This window comes from Micropterus salmoides, unplaced genomic scaffold, assembly GCF_014851395.1.
Source record: "Micropterus salmoides isolate LMB-PRFRI ecotype aquatic unplaced genomic scaffold, ASM1485139v1 Ms_hic_scaffold_2, whole genome shotgun sequence".
Classification (NCBI taxonomy): Eukaryota; Metazoa; Chordata; class Actinopteri; order Centrarchiformes; family Centrarchidae; genus Micropterus; species Micropterus salmoides.
Genome location: NW_024041150.1, coordinates 49,168,639 through 49,194,957, shown reverse-complemented (window position 1 = coordinate 49,194,957; position 26,319 = coordinate 49,168,639). Strand labels below are relative to the sequence as shown.

The 26,319-nt window shown below is 41.0% G+C and overlaps 1 pseudogene; it reads left to right on the top strand.

Moving 5' to 3' along the window:
• The first annotated feature begins 1,160 nt into the window (after positions 1-1,160).
• Positions 1,161-22,510, top strand: LOC119912743 (annotated as a pseudogene).
• Positions 22,511-26,319: the final 3,809 nt, after the last annotated feature.

Genomic DNA, 26,319 nt, shown 5'->3' with positions numbered 1-26,319 from the left:
TCACTTGGGAGGGGAAGTAAGCATTCGAAAAGAGACGTGGTCCAGGATCCAGAATAGCACCAGGGATTCGTTATTTGTGAAAGAGTTGGCAGTGGCGATGTGGGGCACTAAAACCCTGGGGGAAAGGAGCCTCACGGGGAAAGAATGCCCCTCCAACAAAACCACCAGGCAGCCTTTAACCCCACAGAACTACACACATTAAAAGGTAGGAGTAGCCACAAGGTCTTCACTTCAGCCACTTCAGTGAGAATAAGAGCACTCAAAGTGCCATGCAATGTAAGGGTACTTAAGTTTTGTTCATTTTGACGATGTTGTGATTTGCTTGTTTTTTATGTTAAACAGTAATTGATTACTGGTTCTTGTTATTATTAAATGAAAATACTGTTTTGAAAACATTTATGTCTTTATTTTGGTGGTATAACTTGGTATTACATGTAACAAAGAAGCATAATATCTTCATCATTTTCATTATACTAAAATTCAATGTGGTTGTCCAGCATCCAGCATCCCTCCTTGGTGAACAAGCTACTATCCTCAACATCTTTAGTAACCAGCATACCAGCACCAGCATCCCATGCTGGTATATTTAATGCTGGTGCTGGTGCCCAACATACCAGCACCAAAACACAACATATGCTGGTCTTGCTGGTAAAACCAGCATGCATTATGCTGGTTTTACCAGCAGGGTTTTCAAGCAGCTGATCCCCATTTGAATAGAGAGCCGACCTGGACAAACACACGATGGCCCGTTAAGTGAACAAACAGCTTCACTGTGATGTTAATGATGTGTTTGGACTCTCTTAGCTGCCGAGAGAAGCAGCAGATGTTTGTGAACAAACTGTTTCATCTGATTTCACCATTTAAACAGTAACCGTAATATAGCTACTCCTTTGTGGCCCGGGGAGAAAGTCCCAGACTCCCTTCAACAATCCTGCAGTTTAGTGACTTGTTGAGTTAGAGGACACTTTAGAAACTTTGTGAAACGCTGTCTACGACTAATTCTTAATGATTCTGCCTTCCTGTAAATTCAACATTAAATGTGACACATGAAGTTATTTCTGTCTTTGTTGTACAAAAAACTTCAGCAGGATATTTTCATGAGCCTCTGATGTGATAATAACAAGCGCTTCATTAAAACTCTGCTCTGTGTGAAGCACACTCCCTCATACACATCAAATATGATCAGCTGGTTTCAGGAAACCAACTAACTAAACTTCATCTTCTGCCTGAAATCAAGGAGCCATGTTTCTAAACGGCCTTAGCGACAGTAACTAAGGGGCGGGGCGAGACACCGTGACATCGCGAGAACACTCCGCGGGATCCCGCAGCGCTCCTGTATCTCAGCCTGAAGAGCTCCGAGACCAGAATCCAGACTCAGTCCAGGACAACACGGTCCACCAGTCACAGCGGAGACCTGCAGGACGATGGAGAACCAGAACCCGGACCGCAGGAGCCAAACAGCAGCCTCGTGCTCTGATAGCGCCGATGTTCAGGTCAGTGTTCATGACTTCATCACGAGACTAAAGACACGAGGAAGAGTCTCGAGGGTCCGTGTATCATCCGTTCATTCTGTTGTTAGAGATCAGAGCCTGAAAACCCGCTCCAGGGTTTGTGTTGACGTGGTTTGATTTCCAAAGTGTCTCCGTGGTTCCTGTTTTCATCTTGAAGAGAGGAAGCTGAAAGAAAACATTTCTCTTTTCTTTGTTGTGTAACTGTCGCCATTTTCCCGCGCGGCGCATGCGCGGTGCAGCGCACGTGTAATGGCGGAGCGCGCAGAACAAACAATGATCCGTCTGATTGATCTGTGAGGAGGCTTTCTTGTTAACCTTCACTGTGACTTCACCGCTGCTTGTTTTGGGAGTGAGTGCTTGAATCTCTTTCATGATGTTTTGAAGATACATATCTCCTTGTGTATTTTAGCATAGTGCTGGTAGATACGTGGCAATGATGATACCGAAGCTGCAGGCAACTATCACAGTTTTCAAACTAGCGTAGGACATATAGGGCACAGGACGCGTGAAAGGACAAACGACACAGGTAGCCATTCATTCATTAAGACAAATAGGACAAACGAGACAAGACAAACATTCATTCATTCATGCAGGCATTCGAGGTGCTTTATATAATCAACATTAGTGCTGGGTTGAAATTGATTGGGTAGAAAGACTAAAGGGCGTCACATATTCTCTTCCACACGGCCTTTGTTACTGTCTGCTGTTATATATATGCTGTCATTATGCCTCTTATATAGACTCTGAAGGTTAACTTCCGGTTCATCTTGGGGGTTAGTTAATGTGTTCTTTCACATAGTTTATAAATTCTGCATGTAACAGTAGCAAAAACCATAAAAAGTTAGTTTGAAAAGGGGTTGGAGAAATTAAGACAGAAGATATAGTGATCAGATAAGGAAGGTTTAATCTGCAGTGAACAGATTAGATTTAGCCAGAGTCAGGATGCAGTCAAACGCAGCCCCCCCCCCTTCAAATAACTAATTATCTTGGGAGAGGGCCTATGTGCTCCTGTATTGTTTGTTTCCTGCTTTTGTCCTATGCCTGACTAATGCCAGTAAACACTAATGACACCTATCGATTGGTTATTAGGCTATAAAATAGAGAAGGCTCTGGTGATATGTGGCGTCACAGTCTGTCACTTGCCTGTTGTAGTTGGTTTAGCTTGCGGCCAGCTTGCAGAAAAATCTAGAAAATACATTTGAAATACATACAAACATAAAATAAATTTGAATTTTAGAGGAATAGAAAATGATGCCTCTCACACATTTAATTTCACTTAATGTCACATGTTCAAACCAGCAGTGTTAGCTGGTGCTTTTCAGCCATAACTATTGCATATCGCACCTTTCATTTGTAAAAGATATGTCAAGTACCAACTCAAATCTCCTCCCCGGAGTGAGAGGGGAGGGCCGAACTGTTGTGGAGCACCACAGCTGTTGAACTGTCAGCATGAGGCCAGGATAATGTCAGGTGAATTTATTTATTATAATTTATTTTTCACCAACCACAATTTTCACCATTTAGTCTTCAGTTTAGTTTTTGTGTAAAGTCGCTGCAATGAACAGACTGTGCTGTCAGGAGCACTGAGACACATTCAGATCTGCCTTCTCACCTCGACTCACCCGACGCGTCTTCACCACCTGCACATATGGACTGTGTAAATGAACAAACTTTGGAAATAAAGCCGGTGACAGGTCTCGCACAGTCGCTACACTTCATCCTCAACATGATGCAGGCCAGTTGTAACAGCCGACCAGAAACCTTTCTACCTAAAACCTTTTGTTTAGAATAATATAATTCTGTTAAACTCTAGGAATTTTCTTTTGTTAGAACAAGCTGCATCAAACAATATGAGCTATCTAACCGTCTCTCTAACCGTCTCACAAGCACCTCGATTTCTGTGAATGAAACCTACAATTAAAACCTGCTTTCACAGAGTGGAATAACATGAACAGTTTGAGCCCTTAGGCTCAGTGTATGAATGTGTGTGACTGGTGGATGTAGTGTAAAAGCGCTTTGAGTGGTCAAGACTAGAAAGGTGCTATACAAGTACGGAGCATTTACTGGTTTGACTGGAGATGTTTTCATACTAGTACTGTTTCAGTCGATACCTTTTAAAGGTATCGCTACTTGACACCCATCCCTATCAGTGACCCATATTACTATCCTGTGTACCGCCAGTGTTTTGTCAAATTGTAGATTTTAGCCAGTAAGAAAAAATGTAACAGTACAATTTGTTTGTACTAGCCTTCAGTGACGCAGAGAGAGACACGTTCAATTTAGATTTATTGTCGTTTTACCGATACTCAGGTACGCAGCTTCTCCGCCGTCTCAGTCGCTGTAACTTACGTGACCAACATAATATACAATAATGCAACATAACGTCTCAGGACAGTGTGACAACAATCTTATTATAATAACCAGTCCAGCTCACTAACCGATTTGTTATCATCGAGTACATTTAGCTGTGCTCACATTGCTGAGCCTCCAGTGAAAGATACAGAGCAATGTTAGTTAGAGCCCTACCGATGTATAGCCCTTCACCAAAATGTCCAATAATTCCACTGATGACGCATGAAAAGTGTGTTGTTCCCCTGATGTTCATGAGCTCCTCCCTGGTGAAAGAGCACCGGGAAACACAGACGAAAACTGAATTAACACACAAAACAAAGCGTACCGAACACTGAGGCAGCTATACTCTGCGCCATCTTGGATTGTCATGTGTGTTGCATAGTTTGCCCACCAGAGGGCGAACAGCTGCAGCTCCCCTGTTAACAACACTGCCTCAACACAAAAAAACAAAGCTAATTCCGTGTTTATCAGTGGAGGAGCATTAATGTTAATAAGCCATTAAACTATAGTTTCTGACGTATTCTAAATATATCTGCCAGCCGCCATGAAGAGCTTTAAAAGTGATCAATAGAATTTTAAAGTCAATTCTAAAACATACTGGGAGCCAGTGTAATTAAGCCTGATGTTCATAAGCCTGTGGCAAAGAACCTTGGTGTTTGGTTTGATAGTAATTTAAATTTCGAGCAGCACACCACAAAGCTTGTTCAATCATGTTTTTATCAACTTAGAAATATAGCAAAAATGTTAACTTTTAAGGACACCGAGACCATTTTACACGCCTTCATCTCATCACGCCTGGATTATTGCAACAGCCTTTTCACCTGTTTAACCCAAAAATCTATTGATCGACTCCAGACTGTCCAGAACTCAGCTGCCAGGCTTTTAACCAGAACAAAGAAATATGACCACATTACTCCTATTTTAGCTTCATTACACTGGCTCCCAGTATGTTTTAGAATTGACTTTAAAATTCTATTGATCACTTTTAAAGCTCTTCATGGCCTCTCGCCTTGTTATATTTCTGACCTTTTAGTCCCATACGCACCAGCACGTACCTTGAGATCCTCGGGCAGAGGTCTGTTGTCTGTTCCAGAGTCTTGACTGAAAACTAAAGGGGACAGAGCGTTTGCTGTCAGGGCCCCGAGGCTCTGGAACAGCCTGCCCGAGGAAATCAGGTCGGCTGAGTCAGTGAACTCCCTTCCAGTGAAGTCACTTCTTAAAACATACTTTTATAGGAGAGCCTTTCTCGATCTTATTTGACTTTATTTTATCCCTTTTTATTGTATTTTACTAATTTTATATTTATCTTAAATGTTTATTTTAGTCTTTTCAATGTTTTCATGCTTTTATCTTGTATTGTTTTTGTATTGTCTCTTGGGTATTATTGTCTTTACACTTGTTAAAGCACTTTGTAACTTGTTTTTGAAAAGTGCTCTACAAATAAAGATTTATTATTAGATCTTAGTGCTGCATTTGATACCATTGACCATCAGATCCTATTGCAGAGACTGGAACATTTCATTGGCATTAAAGGAACCGCTCTAAGCTGGTTTAAGTCCTATTTATCAGATCGATCAGTATCGTATCAGTTTGTACATGTTTACGATGAGTCTTCCATGCACGCCAAAGTTAGTCATGGAGTTCCAAAAGGATCTGTCCTCGGACCAATCTTCACTTTATATATGCTTCCTTTAGGCAATATTATCAGGAAATATTCCATAAACTTTCATTGTTATGCAGATGATACTCAGTTATATCTATCGATCAAGCCAGTTGAAACTCATCAGTTAGCTAAACTTCAAATGTGCCTTCAGGATGTTAAAACCTGGATGACCTGTAATTTTCTAATGTTAAATTGAGATAAAACTGAAGTCATTGCTCTGGGGCCTAAGCACCTCCGTGACGCATTATCTAAAGATATAGTTTCCCTTTATGGAATCACCCTGGCCTCCAGCACCACTGTGAGGAATCTTGAAGTCTCACATTAAGCAAATTTCAAGGACCGCCTTTTTTCACCTACATAATATTGCGAAAATCAGGAATAAAAATGATGCAGAAAAACTAGTCCATGCATTTGTTACTTCTAGGCTGGATTACTTCAATTCTTTAAAAAATGGTTAGTTTGACATCCCGGGTTAGCCTCTATGTATGGCATGCAATATGCTAGGATAAGTACTCATTTGCATTTGCTCCAAAATTGATGAGGAGTTTAACCTTTTAAACTTACCAAAATATATCAAAATACCTTCACACCATCTCAAATAAGCATTGGCAACAGAAACGGTACAACAGATTATTTAAATAATAAAATAAAAATATGTACCCTTACAAAGTACTTAAATGGCACAACAAGCTAAATACTGATACATTTATCATTAATTCAGAAAAGTTAACAATTTAACTTCAGTAGTAGTGTTGCATTAAAAAAGAGGATCTTGCCTTTTCACAAACTGGTATTTTAAACATATGTGAAGAAGAAAGTGAAACTTGTTAAAAAACAAAGCAAACACTGCAAATTGGAATTTTAAGGTGCATTTCCTCAAAATTATATAGAAGGTAAATACGGCATTTTAAACACAGATGGTCTTTTTATCCTATTTATCTTTTTATCCTCCTTTTACCTAAAAAGCAATAGATTACTGATCTGCAGATTATTGGTCATTTTAATTTACTCCTGTTTAATAAAGAAATTGCAGATCAGATTTTAAACTGAATTACATCATTATAACTTTTCCTTTTTATGGACCTATTTTAAGTATCTTTTAACTTTATATAGCCTATTCAGTATTACAGCATTATTATCCTTTCAAATCCAATGTGATTTATTCTTCTGTTGTTTCTTGTTGACTACTTTTGCGTACTTTCAGCCACAGAAAAGTGTGGTCTTTAAGGAGATTTATTTTCCTAATTTATTCAATTTCCAGACAGTTAATCTCTTTTGGGCCTTTCCTGCAATGCTTTCAAAATAATTCCAGCTGTCTGCATTTACACACTTTCGACAAGATGTCGAATGTAAATTTTTAGTTTTACCTTAATTCCTGATCGTTCTTTAGATCAAACGTGAAAAACAGTGACCTTTACACAATTTGCTTGAGTACTTCATTGTGAAGGACTATGTAATAGACCGTACATACTCCCTGTGTTGTAGAATAGGTTAGTATAAGATGTGCTCCAATGTCATTTATGGTTTTATATAGGTGACTCCACTATCTCACTTACTGTATTTCTCTCTGTTGATATAGAAAAGGAGAAGAAGAGATGGACTCAAACGTCAACACTCTGACAAATCCTTCACATCTGGATATTTGAAGATTCATCAGAGTGTTTACACTGGAGAGAAACTGTACAGCTGTGAACAGTGTGGCAAAGCTTTCAGCACATCACGTGAAGTAACAATCCACAGACGTCTCCACACTGGAGAGAAACCTCACTGTTGTGAGCAGTGTGGAAAATTTTCAATACATCAGATTACCTAAAAATGCACCAACGTGTTCACACTGGAGAGAAACCATACTGGTGTGAACAGTGTGGAAAATCTTTTAGTAGATTAAGTACCCTAAAAATTCACCAACGTATTCACACTGGAGAGAAACCGTACTGGTGTGAACAGTGTGGGAAAACTTTTAGTAAATCAGGTGACCTAAAAATCCACCACCGTGTTCACACTGGAGAGAAACCGTACTGGTGTGAACAGTGTGGAAAAACTTTTAGTAGATTAAGTACCCTAAAAATCCACGAACGTGTTCACACTGGAGAGAAACTGTACAGCTGCGACCAGTGTGAGAAAACTTTCTCTCAATCAGGTGACCTAAAAATCCACCACCGTGTTCACACTGGAGAGAAACCGTACTGGTGTGAACAGTGTGGAAAATCTTTTAGTAGATTAAGTACCCTAAAAATCCACCAACGTATTCACACTGGAGAGAAACCGTACTGGTGTGAACAGTGTGGAAAATTTTTCAAGAAATCAAGTTCTCTGAAAATCCACCAACGAGTTCACACTGGAGAAAAACCGTACAGCTGTGGCCAGTGTGGAAAATCTTTCAAGAAATCCGGTTCTCTGAAAATCCACCAACGAGTTCACACTGGAGAGAAACCGTACAGCTGTGACCAGTGTGGAAAATCTTTTAGTAGTTCAGGTACCCTAAAAAGCCACCAACGTGTTCACACTGGAGAGAAACCGTACAGCTGTGACCAGTGTGGAAAATTTTTCACTAGATTAGATTCCCTGAAGATCCACCAACGTGTTCACACTGGAGAGAAACCGTACAGCTGTGGCCAATGTGGCAAATCTTATGCATACAGGAGAAACCTTAGAAGACACAAATCCATTCACAAAGTATCAGAGTGACATCTTCCACAGAGGTGAGCTACCTGTTATCATGTGACTGTGCTGGACTAATGTCATGCGATGACAGAAAAATTAAACTGTTGTAGGCAGGTTTCAGCCAGTAGAGGGCAGTCACTGCATTTTTCTAGCACTGCGTGTAGAATTCAGAGTGTACCGTAGGGGTTTTCAAAGTCTGAGACTGCGGACCTCCCCTCAGACAAAGCGTGGGAAACGGCATCCCAGAAGAGAGTAAATCTTTAGTACACTTGGTAAGTTTCACTCAACTCCTGGATGCCAGTGGGATGATGTTTATATTATTTGATCCCATAGATACTGAACATTTGAGCCAAAATAGCCTAATATCGCTGTTTGACGTGTCCCCTCCAAAAGTATTGGAACAGTAAGGCAAATTCCTTTGTTTTTGTTGTTCCCTGAAGACATTTGGGTTTAAGATCAAAAGATGAGTATGAGACAAGTTCAGAGTTTTATCTTTTATTTCCTGGTATTTACATCTAGAGCACACTAACAAAACAAAGGACTTCATCAGGGGTAAAAGTGGAAGGTTTTAGACTGGCCAAGTCAATCACCTGACCTTAACCCAATAGAGCTGCATTTCACCTCCTTAAGAGGAGACTGACGGGAGAAACACCCCGAAACCACTGAAAGAAGCTGCGGTAAAAGCCTGAAATAGCATCACAAATTAAGAATGCAACAGTTTGGTGATGTTGATGGGTCGCAGGCTTGAGGCAGTTATTGCAAGCAAGGGTTATTCACCCAAATATTAAATGTTATTTACTCCAATACTTTTACTCCCCTAAGAATGCTGTGATCCAATACAAATGGCGGTATGTCCCAAGTTGTTAAACATCTAGTGAATACCAGGAAATAAAAGCTGAAATTCTGAACTCTTGTCTCACACTCATCTTTGATCTTAAACCCAAACGTCTTCAGTGAACAACAAAAACAAAGGAATTTGCCTTACCGTTCCAATACTTTTGGAGGGGTCTGTAACTTCTGGATACACCAAGAAAGGTCTGTCCTAAGGCATTTATTCGTTTCTGACACTGATGGGGAGGGGGAACAATTCCCAAATACTACTGGATCTGAACTCACACATGTTGGCTATACTATGTGATCTGTTATGTGATTGATAACTAATGCATTAAGTAATGTAATATTGTTTCACTTTCATTCACTGAGCCTCCCCTGAAACTGTTTGGAGGCCTGCCTCACACTTTGAAAACCCCTGGTTTACAGGAAAGTGTCAAGATTTGGACCTGAATCCATCATCAACACTACTAAATACCCATACACATTGGCTGAAATAAGAGGTGTGGGGGTTTAGTGACTCTTTAAGAAGGCCATGGGATGTGGTCAAAAGCTCCAACAAAGAGGTGGTGTGTGAGGCTTGAGTTCAGACTCATTTATTACAGATGTGTCCCCCAAGGTTAAGAATGAACCTCCACACTTGATGAAATATTGTTTCTGTGTGCTTCATACATATATTCTTGTTACTGAGCTGTAGTTAAACATGTTTACGTTAGATAATCTGTAGTTTACATCTATATTCACTGTTTTTATTTTCTATTACTGAATGTTTTTGTTCAGACTGAAAGCAAATCCAAATTTAGTCGATGCAAAGAGACGCAGATTCACTCGAGTTGGCTCCAGCTGAGGTGAAGACATGTCGGCTCAAGTTTGAAATGTTTAATCTTAAATAAAAGATAATAAAAGCTCTTCTTTGAAGCAGACTGAAGCTAAACTTAATGTGACCATGGGACGGCCGAAGGGGGAACTGTAATAGAAACAAAGATTTTACCTGTCTGTACTTTTAATAATCCTCTATATGTCATTACTTTATGTTCTTTGCTCATCTTATGTGGTGTTATAATTTCCACTAAGTGTACCAGTGTTTTGATATAATGACCTTCTGTGAGATTGTTTTGTTTCATGCTTTCCTGTGAGAAAGGAGTTTCCACTGTGGTTCAAGGCTGAGAAAGGCGTTTCTGTTGGACTCCACAATTATTCTCTAGCATTAAATGTCTTCTCTGTTTCTCTGGGTCAGACTCTCTAACAGCCCTCTGGTGTATGAGCTCTGCCCTTCAGCTGAATCACTCTGTAATTCTTACTTTTAATAAAGATCACAAAGACAGCTGTTGTTGTGTATTGGAGAGATTAAGCAGTTTTTCAACGCTGCAGTTTTCGTGTGTGTGTTGCATGCTGGGACCTAGTTCCATCTGTTTAAACCATATTAAATTTTTTGGGATTCGTATTTGGTATATATTACTACATTTAAGTACATCTTCACCTAAATGTATACTAAGTGTCGACGTTCTGCAGAATGTGTCTTCTATTTTGGACTAAATCAGGTCTGTCGGTCAAGAGTTCAGTTTGTAGTTTTTTGTCTCATTTTTTAAGATTTCGGCCCAAAATGGACGTCCATATTTATCCAAATCTGAAACTACACTAACATTTCATATATACATTCACAGGTTAAAAAAAATTGCTCTTGTCTGATAGACAATACAACTGTTGTTTTTATTGGATTTAAAATCTTCATCCAAAACTAAATAATCTACGTTAAATGACAGAATAATAGAACATACACAGGAGGATTGATATCTTTATTTTGAACATGTAAGTAAAATTAAAAATATAATCAACGAAACAAAAAACAAATGAACAACAAAGTACAACTCCATACTTTCCAGTACTTAAAAACCTCTATTTACACAAGGAAGGTAGGAAGAAGTAAAACTTATGAACTCCTACCTTTGTTACCTTTTTATACCCGTACTACCATATTTAAGTAAATCACTACAAAATAAGTCTACAGAGATAATAAATCTATAATCAATGAAATATATATTCAAAAGTTCCATTCACATACAGATATTACCCATACACGACAACATTTATACATACTACAAATTATTCAATATAACCCCAGGTTATTATTAGCATTTATTATTCTCTTTACCTCTGGAATATAATTTCTTTTTAAAATGGAATATGTTTAGACGTTGCTTTAATTCATTATTTAGTTTATTACATAATTTGACACCTGACAGATAAACAGAAACTTTTTCGAGTAGTTCAAAAACTGGGCCTTTTAAAATTTGACTTTCCCCTTAAGTCGTAGACCCGCTCTCTTTCCGAAAACCTTTTCTGTACATTGCCATGAACATAATTACTGCTGTTTGAAATTCAGATAGATCAAATAGTTTTAATGCTTTAGACTGTGAAAATAATGAGTTGGTGTGTTCCAAATATCCAGTGTTATGAATTATTCTCATTGCTGTTTTTTGAAGTATAAATAACGATTGCAATGAATTTTGATATGTGTTACCCCAAACCTCTACACAGTAATTTAAATACAGTAACACCAGTGAACAATACAAAATGTGGTGAGATATGTAATCTAGAATGTGCTTAGCTTTAGCCAGGACTGAAATAATTCTACAGTTTTGTTTGGATATGTTTTATGCGAGATTTCCAGCAAATCTTGTCATCTATAATCACTCCAAGCAATTTCATTACATGTACTCTTTCTATATTAACACCCTCGATCTGTAACTGAACTTAATTGATTGATTTACAATTGCCAAATAGCTTTGTTAACTCTGGGTTAACAAAACTAGCTGAAAACCCAGAGTTAACAAAGCTAGTCCATAAGCCAGAGATGCTCACAAATCTTTGAGCTAGAGTCCAAGTCAAGTCTCTCGTGGTTATTACAAATGTTGTAGATGAATCTGTCAAGCATCATCTCATGGGCGTAGGGCCCATTGGAGACCTGTCAGGCTTCCTAGCACGTGTGAATGCGGCCACTTGAAAGAACATCTCCTGAGCCGGATAACACCAGAAATCACTGGAGGGGTAAGTGGAAGTTGTATTTCATGGAAAACATCATCAGCTGAATGACTAAGAACAAACTAAAAGCCGTCGTCAGAAGAAACTGGATGACGCCCGACTGACTATATATAAAGCCCTCACCGACCTAAGCCAAGAAAAAGAACCTCGCTCTGGCCGGCAACGATGAGGGGGCCGTGGGAGAGGGTGCTGGGGTTAATGACATCAGTGGATCCTCAATCCAAATCCTCAGACGTGGAGAAAGAGTGGACATGTAAAATCTGACTGAGAGGGTGGAGAGGAGGCTGGGTGGACCCTGGGGAAAGGCCGGCCTGTCGCACACACATCAGTGAGTGAGTCTCAACCTTTAACTGACTATGACAAAATAATGCTTGCAATAACACACAGTGAAGCAGAGAACTGTCCCATTAACTTGATGGGATGCGATCTTATTATTTATTTTTGCATTGTTCTGACCGAACATCCAGAGAGGTTAAAAGTTACGAGACTGCAGTTTCCATTTCAAATGGTGAAATACAGTCAGGAGGCACTAAGTTATGTCTGAGTGGGCTCTGGCGCCATCTAGTGTGTCTGCCACTGTTTTATTTAATCCCAGTATCCATTCCCTACAGGAGTCCTTTGTCTCCTGCCAGGAAATTTGTCTGAATAAGAATCTGTCATTAAATGTGCCTGGTAACATAAAGGCAAATATTCTTGATGATCCCCAATAAAAGTCTGGAACCAGCAGAAGATCTGTGGCCTGAATATGATCACAGACACGTGACTGTTTTTTCTAGATGAGGGGAAAAGATGTAAACATTTATAGGCCTATCAGGTTTGTGTTTCTCTGTTTGTGTGTTTATATTCTGTGCTTTTAATACCTGCTGCTGCCACAGAGAAGAGATCCTCCCCAAATATTATTCCCAACTACCAGCATTTATTTATTAACTGAGCATCACATTAACATGTTGTTGTTATATTTCTAATTTCTTCTGTATTACCGGAGACTAAAGAGGTTTGCAGGCTACATTCACAACACACAGTTTTCCTTCAGTGGCTTTGTGTTTGCATCTGTTTGGGCTGCTCATTAATGCAGCTGAATAGCCAGCTGATGTCCACATGTTCAGCTCTCTGCCTCCTATTCAAGCTGATCACCTGAAGAGAGGTGAAAATGCGCATCAGTCGCCTTTTCAAGCAGCTGATCCCCATTTGAATAGAGAGCCGACCTGGACAAACACACGATGGCCCGTTAAGTGAACAAACAGCTTCACTGTGATGTTAATGATGTGTTTGGACTCTCTTAGCTGCCGAGAGAAGCAGCAGATGTTTGTGAACAAACTGTCTGTTTCATCTGATTTCACCATTTAAACAGTAACCGTAATATAGCTACTCCTTTGTGGCCCGGGGAGAAAGTCCCAGACTCCCTTCAACAATCGTGCAGTTTAGTGACTTGTTGAGTTACAGGACACTTTAGAAACTTTGTGAAACGCTGTCTACGACTAATTCTTAATGATTCTGCCTTCCTGTAAATTCAACATTAAATGTACACATGAAGTTATTTCTGTCTTTGTTGTACAAAAAGCTTCAGCAGGATATTTTCATGAGCCTCTGATGTGATAATAACAAGCGCTTCATTAAAACTCTGCTCTGTGTGAAGCACACTCCCTCATACACATCAAATATGATCAGCTGGTTTCAGGAAACCAACTAACTAAACTTCATCTTCTGCCTGAAATCAAGGAGCCATGTTTCTAAACGGCCTTAGCGACAGTAACTAAGGGGCGGGGCGAGACCGTGACATCGCGAGAACACTCCGCGGGATCCCGCAGCGCTCCTGTATCTCAGCCTGAAGAGCTCCGAGACCAGAATCCAGACTCAGTCCAGGACAACACGGTCCACCAGTCACAGCGGAGACCTGCAGGACGATGGAGAACCAGAACCCGGACCGCAGGAGCCAAACAGCAGCCTCGTGCTCTGATAGCGCCGATGTTCAGGTCAGTGTTCATGACTTCATCACGAGACTAAAGACACGAGGAAGAGTCTCGAGGGTCCGTGTATCATCCGTTCATTCTGTTGTTAGAGATCAGAGCCTGAAAACCCGCTCCAGGGTTTGTGTTGACGTGGTTTGATTTCCAAAGTGTCTCCGTGGTTCCTGTTTTCATCTTCAAGATGGCGTTTCTTCTTTCTTTGTTCTGTGGGTTTTCCCGCGCGGCGCATGCGCGGTGCGGCCCGCGTTGTGTCGGGAGCGCGCAGAACAAACAATGATGGTGAAAATGAAGCAGAGTCATTATATTTGCTCGTGTGTTGGTGAGTTTCTCTCAGTGACAAACAGTCTGCCTGCATTATTGTTCTCTGAATGATTGTCGTGCAGGTTTCAGCTCTAAATAGTATCTGTGGAGACTCTTTGTAGAGATCAGAGTCAGTCTGGAGTTTAGTTTTCCTCCTGCCTGTGGGATTTTCCTCCACGGTGACTTTTGCTCACCAGAGACTAACCGGATTTTAAAACCAGAACATGGAGATGGGCCGGACATTTTCGCACAAGTTGGGATGGGTATCATTAGGATTGTCACTTGTATTGGTAATCCTTATTGGTTCAGCTCTTATCAGTCCTATTTATTGCTAAATTGCATATATTAATTGAAACCAGCAACAGGATTTACATCAGCCAAGTCAGTAATATGTCACTGGAAATAAATCTATAAATGTGTAGCGGAGGCGCTCTGCAGAGACAAAGAGGGGAGAGGCTGCAGGTCAGACAGCTGAGCCTTGATTGGCGGTGATCTTTAGCTACTTCCATACACTTAACATGTAGTTTACCTTTGTTAGATTATGTGCCGGGCCACATGCAGGTTGCTTTGGGGCCGGATGTGGCCCGCGGGCCGCCAATTGAATAGGCCTGCTCTAACTGATGCAATGACCCCTATTAGTATTAAACAGGGCTCTCAAGTATTATCAAACATTTGGAGTGAGATAACGAGTGTTAGAGGAGGAGCCACTCAGATATTGAGACATGGCTCAAGAGTGCTGCTTTTTAGCTTCATCTGTTTTATGGTTTCCTGTTGAAACAGGACCTGTCCCTTTTGAGTGTGCTGCACATAACAACTTTTTTAGGTAGTTGTGTTGCTGCCAATAATGGTGCGTTCCATTGGACGTGGGAAGCAGGAATTTCCAAGTTCAAAGGTCAAAATTTCAAAGGGAACGCCCTTAAGTCGAGAGAACCGCACTACCCGACTTTGTGATCCAAGATGACGGTCAGGGTATCAACAGTACGTTATACTTTTATTAGCACTTCCGTGTACTTGTGACTCATAGAAATCCAGCTGCTGTCTGTGGACGTGTTGCCACAGTGTTTAGTGTGAGTAAATACCACACAGTGTGTCCTTTAAAAAAAAATTAAAATTTTATCAACCTGCGTAACAATAGCTAACCTGTTGTAAACAACAGCTGGCTGAGCGAGGTTTTCCGACGTGTTAACTGGAACGCCGTCAACTCGGGTGTGACGTCATTCCCAGCTCCGACCTCCGATGTAAATGGAACGAGCCATCTACAAACACTGTGCGTCATCATATGGTGTGTCAGTCAAGTCTGGTCTCTGAAAGACACTTTGTGTTATGTCTGACAGGCAGTCATGTGGTGTTCCTTCTTTATGCATCACATTGCTTTGGGGAAAATGTTTGGGAAAATCCCTGTCTTGTCTCCTCACTGTTACTGCGGTTTCATCTTCCTTATCTACTAAGGTTTCTTCCCCGAGCTATGCTCTTGCTTCTGTATAACCTGCTTTTTATTTTTATTCTTTATCAGTACAACACCATTTTTTCTTTTTTTCTTTCTTCTCTCTCTTGGACTAATCTTATATACCCTGATACGCTTAGTTTCCCTTTAAAACCATATTTCTTTCTCTTTTTATCATGTACTTTCATCTCCTGTCAGTTCAGTACTATGTCCCTTACAACATTTATTCCCTCTTAACAGCCAGCCAGTTTGGCTGGAGTTCACCCGATCAGTAAGGCACTGTTTCCGTAGTCACCGTTAGGTTTCCACTATTTTCTTTACTGAGACACTGTTAAAAACTACCACCCCGACATAACAACTATGTGACAAAAATATATTTAATACAACAGAAATATATTCAAGACAAAAGCTGCCTTTACAGACGACCTCGGTCTATCTCTAACGTGCTGCATTTTTTATTCCTGTAGTCTTCTCACACAGACTATGGACTGGAGAACCCGATGTTCCCTATCTGTAACTTAGGGAGTTAAAAATTCCCCAGTATTTTTTTCTTTGTTTAAAAACATAACTTTTCTGGTCAGTGGTTGGAACTCCAATTTCTTGGAGCTTATGTTTCTCTGATTATTCAAACATGACCATGAATTTTTTTATTTGCGGTTAATACAAGTTAACGCAATGAATTACAGAATATCATCACCACCAAGTTATTCTCACCTAGAGTCCAGTGAGTCTGTCTGTAGGATCCCGTCACCCTCCTCTCTCCAGCAGGTACTGGCCTCTATTGTGACAGCAATTCAGCTGGAGGTCTTCTTCTTCTTCTTCCCCTGTGAAAGGCAGCAGGTCCACGTTCGGCGCGAGCATCTTAGTTGATTGTCCCTCCTAACACCGGGTCAGACATCTTATAAATCCACTGTGCAATCCAGCTGCCGCTGCTACAGCTAGCCTCGGGTTGCTACAGCTAGCCTCGGGTTGCTACAGCTAGCCTCGGGTTGCTACAGCTAGCCTCGGGTTGTGCTGCGTTCCGTATTGTTGTGCTGCTTGGATTTAACGCTGCTCGCCTCCTCACTACTTCACCCTGAATCTCCACCTGGCTCCTTCTGAATAGCCTCAGTCTCATCTTCTTCTGTCTCATTTGCGTTTACTACATTCACTTCTATCACTCGGTCTGAACCTCGACAAATATTCCCAAAGTCAGCTCGATTGAGTACTCGGTTATTTGCATATACAGTCTACAGTTATTTGATGACTAACGTTAAAAACAGGTTGTTACATTTTTTTCCACACTGGAGACTGACCATATGACCATGATATAATTTAGTTTTTTTAAAATTAGTGATTTTTGACACTTGGTCTTGATATAGGAAACGCTTGTGTAGAAGATGTTCATGTGAGTGATCATAGCTGTGTTCTTTGACATTAACTTTCCTCTGTAAAATCTTGTTTGACACTATAAATGCAATTGTTTCTCCTTCTGCCCCTTGAGTAACTGTGTCCTCTAAATCAGACTGTAATGAATTCCTTCACTTCTTTGTAAATAAGATCAGAGCTGTTAGGACAATCATCTCACCATCACTTACTCAGAACTCTGCATGTGACCTGTCTCCTGCTCATTCTTGGTCATATTTTAAACCTTTGACATTACAGGACTTCACCTCTCTGCTACATACATTGAAACCTTCATCTTGTCCTATAGATGTTCTCCCTGATCCTATTAAGAGCGCTGCTCGGGCCTTAAATCTAGGCCCGATCCGTGTCCGACAGCTCATCAAAATTATTAGCCCGAGCCTGTTTTTAGGGCCCGAGCACGACCGTGCGAGGTCCCTATTGACTCTGTAAAGATTTCTTTTTCTCTTCTTTTTTTTTTGCTGCAAAGTAAGCTCCATTTTGGCTGACGCATCAAATCCAAGGACTGAGTAATTGCTGCTGCAACTGTTTTCGAATATTGTTTGCTGTTTTGGAGTGGCTTGGTACGCTTGTTGTGGGGAGTACCCTGCTCTTCATGTCATATTGTGGTGTGACATAGTGATAGGTGACATGTAGTTTATCTTACGGTGATCATCAGTTGTCATTCCCACATTTATCAACGCCATGACCCCCTTGATTTCTTCAACCACGTCCCCTCTCTTAGCATTCAGTTCTTTGCACTTTCGAGAGATTGTGGTGGGGTCATGGAGTAAACTTGTTGCTGACAGACGTCCATGGGCTGTGTCTACATTTATTAGCTCTTGCAAAATACTTCACTTTTAACTGGTGTCGTTCCTTGTTTTTTTTAAAAACATGCTGTTGTTAAGCCTGTACTTAAAAAGCCCGGCTTGGATCCATTATAACCTAAGACCTACAGGCCAATGTCCAAACTTGGCAGTAATATTCATGTCAAATTCTACAAGAAGTTGTAGCAGAGAAACTCTTTTTCTTAGAGAATCACAAGCTGTTTGACAAATTCCAGTCTGGTTTCCGTAAAAAGCATTCCACAGAAACTGCATTACTTAAAGTTTCTGGTGACATTCTGATGTCAGCTGACTCTAAGGAATACACCGTTGTGGTTCTCTTGGGCCTTTGATCTGCTTTGGATACTGTTGATCAAAATATTATGATAAATAGACTCTTGTTGGGTTGATCTGGTTGGGATGTCTGGAATAGTTTTAAAATGGTTTTCATCCTACCTTTCTGGTAGAAATTTTAGTGTTTATGTAAATCAGATCATGTCTGAAACTGCAGGGTTGTCGTGGAGGGTACCTCAGGGTTCTGTCTTGGGACCTATCCTGTTCCTTTTTGTATATATTTCCAGCACAGGTAATTAGTCGATACAGTGACATATCTTACCATCTGTATGCAGATGATATTCAACTGTACTGCTCATTCAAGGAAACTGAGATCCAAACACTGATTATTGCCCCTGTAAGTAGAATCCCTCAGATTAAACAGCATATTGTTGACTTAGGCTAGTCTGTCCAGCTGAGCCTCAGGAGCGTAGGTGTTTTTGATTCTGCGATGTCCTTAGAGTACCACTCTAAACAATTGGTCAGAAACTGTTTCTTCCAGCTAAGGAATATATCCAAATTAAGAACACTGCTGTCAAAGGGCGAGTTGGAGATGATCATCCATGCTTTTATTTCCTCTCGTTTAGATTACTGCGAGGAGCTTTACCGTCTGTAGGCTGTTCAGAACTCTGTCATTGCAAGCCTAACATATGACATCACTTACTGTTTTTAGCATTTTCGCAAATATTTGTTAGCTTCTAATTGGTACATTTTTGTGGGATCAAAATACCCTCTACAAACTTATCGGCTTGAACCAGAGATGGTCTGTGCCTAGTTTGGTGCCAATCGGAGTTGCCACCAAGTTGTCACCAAAATGTCATTGCAGAAGTGTCTTATACCATACGATTCGGCATTATCCCCCAAACATGCAGAAATAAGGTTTATGACTGTGCGATGCAGTGGTGCGTAGTTATGAGGCAAAATATGCCTTGGGTCCAAATCCCACTGAAATGAATGGGATTTCCCCAGGGTATTTGAGCTTTGATTATAGCGCCACCTATAAGCTGAATTGCACCAAAGTTTTCGGGTGTCATCAAGGCCCATGGAGAACAATTGACCAAAATTTGGTATCCATCGGACATGTAGTTATGGAGATACAAAATGCATGTAAATGAATTTTTTTTAAACTTTTAATATGCAATAACAGCTGGATGAATATGAACATATTTGGGTCAACTTTGGTGCCCGGAGTAAGGAGACCATGCTGAACAATTCGGCAACAACTTTATGTCAATGTGAATAGTGTTTATAATTTTTCGGGTTAAATACGCCACCTAGGGGCTAGTTGAACCAAATTTTGCAAAGCCCCTCAGGGGGGGGATGTCACATGAGTGCTTCAAGTTTGGTGTTGATCGGCCATTCCACACCTAAGATATTGCATCACTTTTTTTTGCAAACATTTGGTAGATGCCGATCGGAATTTCACTTTCGGAGGAGTAAATCAAAATTTTTTTCAGTTATTGCGATGGAGTGGGGGGAAAGTGCAGGAAATGGGCGTGGCCTATACCAGGAGATTCAGCCAGATCCCCTGAACGCGTGGATATAAAGTTTTTGATATAAGCTTTCGTGAGCGGGAGTTTCAAACCCAAATGTGAAAAAAACTGGTTATAGCACCCCTTAGGAAGTGTGCAAGAGCTGAACCAATATTTTCCAATTTTTTTTCAAACTCAATTTGCTTGAGTACTTCAGTGTGAACAGTCAGGCTTACATGGTAATAACACACTGATCATTTATTTAGTATGCAGTATATAGTGAGTGTGTATGCCTGAGTATTTCATAGACAGCACATACGTGCTATGTGGTACAGTAGGTTAGTATGTAATTTCAAAGATGTGCTCTAATGTCATTTATGGTTTTAGATAGCTCGCTGCACCATGACATCTCACTCACTGTTTCTCTCTGTTGATATAGAGAAGGAGGGAAGAGAGGGACTCAAATGTCATCACTGTCAGCACTGTGACAAATCCTTCACAAAATCTGGAAATTTGAAGATTCATCAGAGAGTTCACACTGGAGAGAAACCGTACAGCTGTGACCAGTGTGGAAAAGCTTTCACTACATCAGGTGACCTAAAAATCCACCAACGTGTTCACACTGGAGAGAAACCGTACAGCTGTAACCAGTGTGGGAAAACGTTCACTCAATCAGGTGACCTAAAAAAGCACCAACGTGTTCACACTGGAGAGAAACCATACTGCTGTGAACAGTGTGGGAAAACTTTCACTCAATCCAGCCAGCTAAAAACCCACGAACGAGTTCACACTGGCGAGAAACTGTACAGCTGTGACCAGTGTGGGAAAACGTTCATTACTGCAGGTCAACTAAAAATTCACCAACGTGTTCACACTGGAGAAAACCATACCGGTGTGAACAGTGTGGAAAAACCTTCGCGATCAGGTACCCTAAAAATCCACCAACGTGTTCACACTGGAGAGAAACCGTACTGGTGTGAACAGTGTGGGAAAACCTTCACTCGATCAGGTACCCTAGAAAAGCACCAACGTGTTCACACTGGAGAGAAACCGTACTGCTGTGAACAGTGTGGGAAAGCTTTCACTACACCAGGTTACCTAAAAACCCACCAACGTGTTCACACGGGAGAGAAACCGTACTGGTGTGACCAGTGTGGAAAAGCTTTCACTCAATCAAATAACCTAAAACTCCACCAACGTGTTCACACTGGAGAGAAACTGCACAGCTGTGAACAGTGTGGGAAAACTTTCAGGACATCATGGGAAGTACTAATCCACCAACGTGTTCACAGGAGAGACCGTACTGGTGTGAACAGTGTGGGAAAACTTTCAAGACATCAGGTGCCCTAAAAACCCACCAACGTGTTCACACTGGAGAAAAACCGTATTGGTGTGAACAGTGTGGGAAAACTTTTGCTCAATCAGGTGCCCTAAAAAAGCACCAACGTGTTCACACTGGAGAGAAACCCTACAGGTGTGAACAGTGTGGGAAAACTTTCACTATGTCAGGTAACCTAAAAAAGCACCAACGTGTTCACACTGGAGAGAAACCGTACTGCTGTGAACAGTGTGGGAAAACTTTCACTACACCAGGTTACCTAAAAATCCACCAACGTGTTCACACGGGAGAGAAACCGTACTGGTGTGACAGTGTGGAAAAGCTTTCACTCAATCAAATAACCTAAAACTCCACCAACGTGTTCACACTGGAGAGAAACTGCACAGCTGTGAACAGTGTGGGAAAACTTTCAGGACATCAGGTAACCTAAAAACCCACCAACGTCTTCACATTGGAGAAAAAACTGGAGAGAAACCGTACTGCTGTGAACAGTGTGGGAAAACTTTCACTACACCAGGTTACCTAAAAATCCACCACCGTGTTCACACGGGAGAGAAACTGCACAGCTGTGAACAGTGTGGGAAAACTTTCAGGACATCAGGTAACCTGAAAACCCACCAACGTCTTCACATTGGAGAAAAACCGTACGGTTGTGGCATGTGTGGCAAATTTACACACACAGTAAAATCCTTAAAAGACACAAATGCATTGACAAAGCATCAGTGTGACATTTTTCCCAGAGCCGAGCTAGCTGTTTCCTCCTGCCCTGAATACCACCACCTGTTATCATGTGATTGTGCTAGACTAACGTCATGTGATGACAGCTGAGGAAGTTTGATTTGGAAAGAGCTGGAAAGCGTCAGTCCAGAGGTTTTATCAGCCAGTAGCAAAATGAAACTGCAGTACCCAGTAGAGGGCAGTCACTGCATTTCAGAATCAGCTTTACGGTCCGCCCGGAAAAGCGTAAATCCCAGTAGGTGAAGTGCACTATCCGCGATGTGCTCGGTGAACCAGGACTCTGTAAAACAGAAGGCGGCAGATCTGCAGAAGTCCGAGTTAGTTCTGTTGAGGAGAAGCAGTTGATCCATTTTGTTGGACAGAATGAACCTCCACATATGATGAAATATTGTTTCTGTGTTCTTCATTCATACATATATTCTTGTTATTGAGCTGTAGTTAAACATATTTACATTAAATAATCTGTAGTTTACATCTATATTCACTGTTTTTATTTTCTATTACTGAATGGGTTTTTGTTCAGACTGAAAGCAAATCCAAATCTAGTCGATGCAAAGAGACGCAGATTCACTCGAGTTGGCTCCAGCTGAGGTGAAGACATGTCGGTTAAGTTTGAAATCTTAAATAAAAGATTCTCTTTGATTGTTCAAGAAGCCCTTTTTTGAAGCAGACTGAAGCTCTCAACGTGGCTCCTGCACCAACCCATGCACCATCTCCTCTGTGGTTGTTTGTACTGTTTGCAGTTAATGTGTCCTTGTAATTAATGTATATAATGTACATCAGTCTTAGCGACGCTGACCCAGTCACTTCCTGTTCTGCCTCCTTCCTGAGAAACATGTCAAATGATTCACCTGATTGAATCCACCTGATCATGACAATGACAACATTGATGATTTTGACCAAACTGCTTAAATTAAATGTTTTGATCTCTTAGCTTGCTCACTACTCAAGAATGTCTCTGCTACAAAAACTGCCAAAGCTCATTTCTTTTGTCTACTAATGATGTGCTTACACAGTAAGATGAGAGCATTCATTGATGAACTAAAAGTTTGTTATAAACTTAATGTGACCATGTGACGGCCGAAGGGGGAACTGTAATAGAAACAAAGATTTTACCTGTCTGTACTTTTAATAATCCTCTATATGTCATTACTTTATGTTCTTTGCTCATCTTATATGGTGTTATAATTTCCACTAAGTGTACCAGTGTTTTGATATAATGACCTTCTGTGAGATTGTTTTGTTTCATGCTTTCCTGTATGAAAGGAGTTTCCACTGTGGCTCAAGGCTGAGAAAGGCTTTTCTGTTGGACTCTCCAATTATTCTCTAGCATTAAACGTCTTCTCTGTTTCTCTGGGTCAGACTCTCTAACAGCCCTCTGGTGTATGAGCTCTGCCCTTCAGCTGATTCATCTGTAATTCTTACTTTTAATAAAGATCACAAAGACAGCTGTTTGTTGTAACGTCTTTCTTTCTTAATTTCTTCACAAGAAAATACACACTTTCCGCCAAAAATCAGTTGGCGCAACCTCATACCGCCATGTTTCAAATTTGGGCCAGGTGTCTGTCTTATGTGCATAATGGCATAGGTGTACAGGTGCACACAGAGCCGACAGTGGAAGCAGTGGGCCGTAACACCAGCTAAACTAGTCTTTGCTGCGTTCCAAGCTCAGGTTTGGCAAAAAAGCCGTGGCCATTAATTTTTTTGCATCCAGCAGCACTGGACCAGTGCCAGTCAGACCAGTCTACTCGGCACCAAATAAGCCTATGTGTGGACATGTGTCACGTTCAGCCGACACCTAGCAAATTATTATAGCCCCATTTAGATAGAAACAAACCTCTAATGTTAAACTCAGATAAAACTGAAGTTATTGCTCTGGGGCCTAAGCACCTCCGTGACGCATTATCTAAAGATAAGTTTCCCTTGATGGCATCGCCTTGGCCTCCAGCACCACTGTGAAGAATCTTGGAGTTTTCTTTGATCAGGACATGTCGTTTAAGTCTCACATTAAGCAAATTTCAAGGACCGCCTTTTTTCACCTACGTAATATTGCGAAAATCAGGAACATCCTGTCTAAAAATGATGCAGAAAAACTAGTCCATGCATTTGTTACTTCTAGGCTGGATTACTGCAATTCCTTATTATCAGGCTGCTCGAAAAAGTCCATTAAGACTCTTCAGCTGATCCAGAATGCTGCAGCACGTGTTCTGACAGGAACCAGGAAAAGAGATCACATTTCTCCTGTTTTAGCTTCTTTGCATTGGCTTCCAGTAAAATCCAGAATAAATTTAAAATCATTCTTCTTACCTACAAAGCTCTTCATGGTCAGGCACCATCTTATCTTAAAGAGCTCATAGTACCTTACTACCCCACCAGAGCACTGCGCTCCCAGAATGCAGGGTTACTTGTGGTTCCTAGAGTCTCCAAAAGTAGACTAGGAGCCAGAGCGTTCAGCTATCAAGCTCCTCTCCTGTGGAACCAGGTTCCAGTTTGGGTTCAGGAGGCAGACACCATCTCCACATTTAAGAGTAGGCTTAAGACTTTCCTCTTTGATAAAGCTTATAGTTAGGGCTGGCTCAGGTGAGTCCTGAACCATCCCTTAGTGCTGCTATAGGCCTAGACTGCCGGGGGATTTCCCATGATGCACTGAGCTGAGCACTAATCCTATTGCTATTATTACTGTTATTATGATCATAAACATTACTATAAATATCTGTACCATTATTCATTCAGTTTGTACCAAGATTACCCTTACTGTCTGTACCTCTGTGTATATTGTGTAGGCTGCCCCCCATCCCTATTTATGGCTCTCTCCTTCTCTCTGTTCCTCTCTCTCCCTCTCTCTATCTCCCCACTGTGACACCAATGTGTCCCTGAGCAAGACACTTAACCCCCTAGTTGCTCCACAGGCGTGCGACCTCTGACACCTTCTGGCGCTGCATAAAATTGAAATTGAATTGAAAGCCATGCTCTGTTATTAGTGCAACAGCCTTTCAAAGTCTATGTTGGAACTACTTCTCTGTCTGTTGTGTTTACTGTTCACAATCCACTTCTCTTCCTGTATCATATGTTTAATAACCAGCGGCTCATGAGTGGGCACTCTAAGTACAAGTCTTTAACCTCGATATCCAACATGAAATGGGGTCTGCAAATGTGATTACAAATGTTTTGTCTAGACTGTAGAGCTGATCTGTGAATGTTACGTACCGTTAACGTCAAGCCGCTACAAGGAGCTTTTAATTTTAAGGGGGGAGTGTTACGACCGCTGTTGGTCGCTGTTAGTCCATATTAATTTAACTTTTGCTGTTTCTGTCTATTTGTGGATCCCCGTCGAGGAGTGGTCCCTCTGGAGATGACACTGGCCACTTACTGGATGCACTTCACTGTTGTTTGTGATTTGTGCAGTTATTTGTTAGTAATGCAGGCTAACTACTAGATTGCTTTTCTTACATGCCTGCCTTTGCCTTGTTGTTTTGTAATATCTACTTTTGTAAGCTTATGGGTGCTGTCCTCCTTTTGTAGCCTAATTTTTCATTTCATTGCCATTGTGAACTGGGTGTTTTGAGCTAAGTGCTAAAAGTATATGTCTTTGTGTAAGACCTCCTTTTGTTCTTTTATGTTAATGTGACCCATCAGCATCCATTTGCCTTTTTTTGTTGTACCTTTGTTCAAACTCTCAGAGTCAAAACAGAGTCATTGTAAAGTAAATACGGGGACATGCACAGTACAAGTGTTATTTACACAGCACAACATGTTTTAATAAAAATACTGAAACTAAGATTCTGTCAGTAGCATCGTGTTTTTGCTTTGCATGACTGATAAGACCGAATAAGAAAGCGAAATGTGAGTCTCTGTGTCTTTATTGTTTTCAACACGGTTGACATTGAAAATAAAAAACCCAAGGCTCAGTCTTTATTCCAGTCCTCTACAACGTGATGGCCCTTTTTCAATGACAATGGCGCCATCTGGAGGAGAAGGAAAGAACAGATGTTTTGTCAAATTGAAAGGCCTAGGAGCAGGTTGACCAGTGGGGATATAACAGGAAGCTCATGATCTTTGGCTGCAAGAGGAAAAGTCCTGCAGTAAATCTTTCTACCTAAGAGTCCTTCAGAAAGAGTCACAGTCTTCAAATGTGGGATGGACAAAAGCTAACATGGTTAGCAACAAATCTTTAAATAGGAGAAAGTTCCCTTGTGATTCCATACGTGTCTGGAGTATCAGAGAAACTCAGGAGGATTTTCAACAAACATAACATCGCGGGTTTTTTAAACCCAAGAACACACTAAGACAGATGTGGTCCACCCCAAAGACCGCACACCCAAACACAAAAAGCAATCTAGTGTATGCGGTCCAATGCAGTGAGGAATGCAGACCTGTATATTGGGGAGACTAAACAACCACGACACAAACGCATGGCTCAACACAGAAGGGCCAACTCCTCAGATCAAGACTCTGC